This window comes from Aythya ferina (genome assembly GCF_964211825.1).
Source record: "Aythya ferina genome assembly, contig: HAP1_SCAFFOLD_1308, whole genome shotgun sequence".
Lineage (NCBI taxonomy): Eukaryota > Metazoa > Chordata > Aves > Anseriformes > Anatidae > Aythya > Aythya ferina.
This window is the reverse complement of record NW_028180765.1, coordinates 819-6,394: the sequence shown is the minus strand read 5'-3', so window position 1 is coordinate 6,394 and position 5,576 is coordinate 819. Positions and strand designations below refer to the sequence as shown.

At 48.6% G+C, this 5,576-nt stretch overlaps 1 pseudogene across 2 annotated transcripts; it reads left to right on the top strand.

Moving 5' to 3' along the window:
- The first annotated feature begins 823 nt into the window (after positions 1-823).
- Positions 824-4,557, top strand: LOC311429524 (very low-density lipoprotein receptor pseudogene; annotated as a pseudogene). Of its 2 annotated transcripts, XR_014698865.1 has the most exons (2): positions 824-1,378; positions 1,508-4,557. The product of XR_014698865.1 is annotated as a very low-density lipoprotein receptor pseudogene (transcript). The 2 variants fall into 2 exon arrangements; another variant differs by having other exon boundaries at positions 1,237-4,557.
- Positions 4,558-5,576: the final 1,019 nt, after the last annotated feature.

The following is a 5,576-nucleotide window of genomic DNA, read 5'->3' as shown; positions in this document are numbered from 1 at the left end:
AGGTTTAGGGTGGTTTTGGGGTGGATCTATGGTTTTGGCGTATTTTCTTCCAGTTTTGGGGGTGATGCCGTTCTTGTTTGGGGTGTTTTTGACGTTTTTTGGGGTCTCTGTTGGGTTCTGTTGGGTTCTCGTTGGTCATCGTGTTGGAAAAGGGTAAATTGTGGTTTTTGGAGAAGATCAGGTAGGTTTAGGGTGGTTTTGGGGTGGATCTATGGTTTTGGCGTATTTTCTTCCAGTTTTGGGGGTGATGCCGTTCTTGTTTGGGGTGTTTTTGACGTTTTTTGGGGTCTCCGTTGGGTTTTGTTGGGTTCTCGTTGGTTATCATGGTGGAAAAGGTTAAATTGTGGGTTTTGGAGAACATCAGGTAGGTTTAGGGTGGTTTTGGGGTGGATCTATGGTTTTGGGGGATTTTCTTCCAGTTTTGGTGGTGATGCCGTTCTTGTTTGGGGTGTTTTTGACGTTTTTTGGGGTCTCTGTTGGGTTCTGTTGGGTTCTCGTTGGTCATCTGTTGAGGGATTTCTTGAAACAGCAAAAATCCCATGGCTTGCTGTAGCTGAGCAAACCAAGCTACCAGGGCAACTATGAGAAGTTCCCATGACAGTGTTCCCACATCGCCCAATTGAGGAATTCAGGAAAATATTGTTACCAGTAGCTGGCCTCAAGGACAAGGTCTATGTGACTGCTAATCACAAGGGGACTGTTTTCTTGCAGGTGGGGTTGTTTTCTTCTGGTTGTTTTTCTGAGTGCTTTGACCAATAATCTTGTGTGAAACACTGTCCACCCCTGTTAAGTTCTCTATAAAATTTAGGCTATTCGGGCAATAAAAAGGAGCATGATCTGACTCTACTGTGTGTCTGTCGTGCTTTCGACCGTGCTTCCTGCAACATATGGCGCCCGAACAGGCTGAGACCTGAACAGGACCCGAACGGAACATTGCAGCTTCGCCGGGACAAACATCGCAGCGCAGCGGGACACCAGCGGCGCCGGCACATCCGAACGCAGGTAGACCAGGAGACCAGCGGCGCCGGGACCAGCGGCGCCGCGACCTCGCCGTGCCGTCGGGACTTCAGAGCGCCCATCCGACCGGCGCTTGAGCGGACCGGACACCGGCCCAGAAACACGGTACACAGGACTCACGGTGAGGCGTGGTATTCCCGCTGAGACACGCGGAAAACCGCGGGGAACGGGGTTTTGCGGCGGGACGTGGAATTGCGGAGGGCCGCGGGAATTAGAGTTGCGGCGGGACGTGGAATTTGCGGAGGGCCGCGGGAATTAGAGTTGCGGCGGGACGTGGAATTTGCGGAGGGCCGCGGGAATTAGAGTTGCGGCGGGACGTGGAATTTGCGGAGGGCCGCGGGAAACGGAGTTGCGGCGGGACGTGGAATTTGCGGAGGGCCGCGGGAATTAGAGTTGCGGCGGGACGTGGAATTTGCGGAGGGCCGCGGGAAACGGAGTTGCGGCGGGACGTGGAATCGCGGAGAGACGTGGAAAAAGGAATCGCGGAGAGACGCGGAATCGCGGTGAGACGCGGAATCGCGGAGAGACGCGGAAAAGGGAATTGCAGTGAGACGCGGAATCGCGGAGAGACGCGGAATCGCGGTGCGATACGGGCCATCCGAGATCGAGTTGCTACGGGAGACCAGAGGCATCAGTGGACAATGGCAGCCGACCCTCACCGTGTGGCGAGTCGGCACAGAGCAGAGGGGCGGACATCAGGACCCTGCAGCCTGTCTGACGTAACCATGGAGGCAGCGGCGGCTGTGCTGCTTCTCTCTGGCATTCTTTGTATAAGAGGGTTATCTTGCAATGCAAAAAAGACTATTCGTCCCCAGATCGGTGTTATAACTATGTTTCTGGATAACATTCCGTGGGGTTGCCACATTCTACAGACTATTAATGACGATTTAGCTCTATTGCAGGGCAGGAGTGCAGAGACGCAGATTACACTGCCAAATGACCACCGGCAGGCTGTTTCACAAACAGCTTCTAAGGTTGCAGCCGGCACTGCCTGCAGCCGTATAGCAGACGTTACACTCTCTTTCCTAACTAGTAATCATGTGTCTCATCCATTTGTGGTGAATGGTCAGTGGCAAAAAGAAAAGGGGGAGAGTAAGGGGCGACAAAGACAGAAACAGAACCAGGAGGATGCCACTGACACTAACAGCACGGGTAATAGGAGTAGTATAAGTGACACAGGTGTGGGGCGGTGGCGGGCGCTGCCGCGCTGCGGGGCACTCTGCCTGCTGCTCGCCCTCGCCGGCCTGTGCACTGCTGCCGACGGTGCTAGAGCAAAATGTGAAGACTGCTCAGATGGCAGTGATGAGAGTGCTTGTGTGAAGAAGACGTGTGCTGAATCTGACTTTGTGTGCAACAGTGGTCAGTGTGTGCCAAATAGATGGCAGTGTGATGGGGATCCGGACTGTGAAAATGGGTCTGATGAGAGTGCTGAGCTGTGTCATACGAGAACATGCCGGGTAAATGAAATCAGGTGTGGTCCTCAGTCAACCCAGTGTATCCCAGTGTCCTGGAAATGTGATGGTGAAAAGGACTGCGACAGTGGAGAAGATGAAGAGAGTTGTGGCATTGTGACTTGTAGTGCAGCAGAATTCACATGCAGTAGTGGGCAATGTATTTCCAAAAGCTTTGTCTGCAATGTTCAAGATGACTGCAGTGATGGTAGCGATGAGTTGGAGTGTGCACCTCCTACCTGTGGTGTTCATGAGTTTCAGTGCAAGAGTTCTACCTGCATCCCTATCAGCTGGGTGTGTGATGATGATGCTGACTGCTCCAACCACTCGGATGAATCTTTGGAGCAGTGTGGCCGCCAGCCTGCACCTCCAGTGAAGTGTGCTACGAGTGAGGTGCAGTGCGGCTCAGGTGAATGTATCCACAAGAAGTGGCGATGTGATGGAGATCCTGATTGCAAGGATGGAAGTGATGAAATTAACTGCCCTTCTCGGACCTGCAGGCCAGACCAGTTCAGATGTGAAGATGGGAACTGTGTCCATGGGAGTAGGCAGTGCAGTGGTGTGAGAGACTGTCTGTATGGCACTGATGAAGCAAACTGTAACAATGTTATTCAGTGTTCTGGACCTGGCAAATTCAAGTGCAGAAGTGGAGAATGCATAGATATCAATAAAGTGTGTAACCAGCAGAGAGACTGCAAGGACTGGGGTGATGAGCCCCTGGAGGAATGCATCATAAATGAATGTGACTGTCCAGCTGGGTTTGAGTTTATAGACAAGAGAAACTGTGGAGACATTGATGAATGTCAAAACCTTGGTATCTGTAGTCAAATGTGTATCAACCTGAAAGGTGGCTACAAAAGTGAACGTAGCCGTGGATATCAGATGATTCCTGCTACAGGAACCTGGAAAAGGCCATACTGGTACAAAGACACAAATAACACCTGTGATTGCAATGACGCTGCTAAGCAGGGTTTAGGGGTTTATAGCACGGAGACAAGGGGTAACAACTACAGTGTTTGGAACAATCGTACAGCTTTGGCCTTACCTCCTGATGTGCTTCTGATTTGTGGGGATGGGGCCTGGCAGGGTATCCCTGCAAATGCTATCAGATGTCCATGTTACATAGATAAACTCATTGTATTTGCTCCTAGCTTGTTACAGTTGTGTGAGATCACCAGACATGACAATGGACATTGCTTGCATTGGATTGCAATGATAATGTTGAATTGTGTGGGGTTGCAGCTAGAGCGGCATTAGCAATTTCAGTGCCTGGAGTGGCATCTGCGGCCACACGTAACAACTTAGAAAAATTGGTATGCTGGGCCGAGAGGCAGGCCTATGCCATGACAGAGATACTTGAGGAGATGTTACCAGATCAAAATAGTCTGCGACATGTGCTTTTACAGGATCAAGCTGCTATTGACATCTTGCTTTTGGCTCAAAGGAATGGGTGTGAGGACTTTAAGGGAATGTACTGTTTAAACCTTTCTGATCATAATGAGTCAATTCACAAATCCATTACTTTCCTGAAAGAGCACATGAGAAAGATTCAATATGGTATCAATCCTTTCAATCAATGGTTCACTGACTTGTTTGAAACAAAGTGTAGATGGTTGCTGGGTTTAATCACAAGGGGATTAAGGATTTGGTTTATGGTGGTGGTAATTATCGTTGTGTGTTGTAAGTATAGCTAAAGAGTTACTTGTAAAACTGCTGTGTCAGGCTTGGTTTGCTCAAAAAAAAGAAGGGGGAATTGTTGAGGGATTTCTTGAAACAGCAAAAATCCCATGGCTTGCTGTAGCTGAGCAAACCAAGCTACCAGGGCAACTATGAGAAGTTCCCATGACAGTGTTCCCACATCGCCCAATTGAGGAATTCAGGAAAATATTGTTACCAGTAGCTGGCCTCAAGGACAAGGTCTATGTGACTGCTAATCACAAGGGGACTGTTTTCTTGCAGGTGGGGTTGTTTTCTTCTGGTTGTTTTTCTGAGTGCTTTGACCAATAATCTTGTGTGAAACACTGTCCACCCCTGTTAAGTTCTCTATAAAAGTTAGGCTATTCGGGCAATAAAATGGAGCATGATCTGACTCTACTGTGTGTCTGTCGTGCTTTCGACCGTGCTTCCTGCAACAGTCATCGTGTTGGAAAAGGGTAAATTGTGGTTTTTGGAGAACATCAGGTAGGTTTAGGGTGTCTTTGGGGTGGATCTATTGTTTTGGGGGTTTTCTTCCAGTTTTCGGGGTGATGCCATTCTTGTTTGGGGTATTTTTTAAGGTTTTTGTGGTCTCTGTTTGGTTTTGTTGGGTTCTCGTTGGTCATCGTGTTGTAAAAGTGTAAATTGTGGGTTTTGGAGAACTTCAGGTAGGTTTAGGGGGAGTTTTCGCGTGGATTCATGGTATTTGGGGTTTTCTTCTTTTTGGGGGAGTGATCCTCTCCTTTCTTCGGGTGATTTTGAAGTGTTTTGGGGTTTCCGTTGCGTTTCGTTGAATTCCTAATGTGTTTTATGGTGGTTTGGAGTGTGCTTTGGGATTAGGAGAACATCAGGTAGGTTTAGGGTGTCTTTGGGGTGGATCTATGGTATTTGGGGTTTTCTTCTATTTTTTGGCGTGATCCTGTTCTTTTTGGGGGTGTATTTGAAGTGTTTTGGGGTCTCCGTTGGGTTTTGTTTGGTTCTCGTTGGTCATCATGGTGGAAAAGGGTAAATTGTGGGTTTTGGAGAACATCAGGTAGGTTTAGGGTGGTTTTGGGGTGGATCTATGGATTTGGTGTATTTTCTTCCAGTTTTGGTGGTGATGCCGTTCTTGTTTGGGGTGTTTTTGACGTGTTTTGGTGTGTCCATTAGGTTTTGTTGGGTTCTTGTTTGTCATTATGTCAAATAGGTGTGGATTGTGGTTTTTGGAGAAGATCAGGTAGGTTTAGGGTGGTTTTCGGGTGGATCTATGGTTTTGGGGGATTTTCTTCCAGTTTTGGGGGTGATGCCGTTCTTGTTTGGGTGTTTTTGACGTTTTTTGGGGTCTCTGTTGGGTTTTGTTGGGTTCTCGTTGGTCATCGTGTTGTAAAAGTGTAAATTGTGGGTTTTGGAGAACTTCAGGTAGGTTTAGGGGGA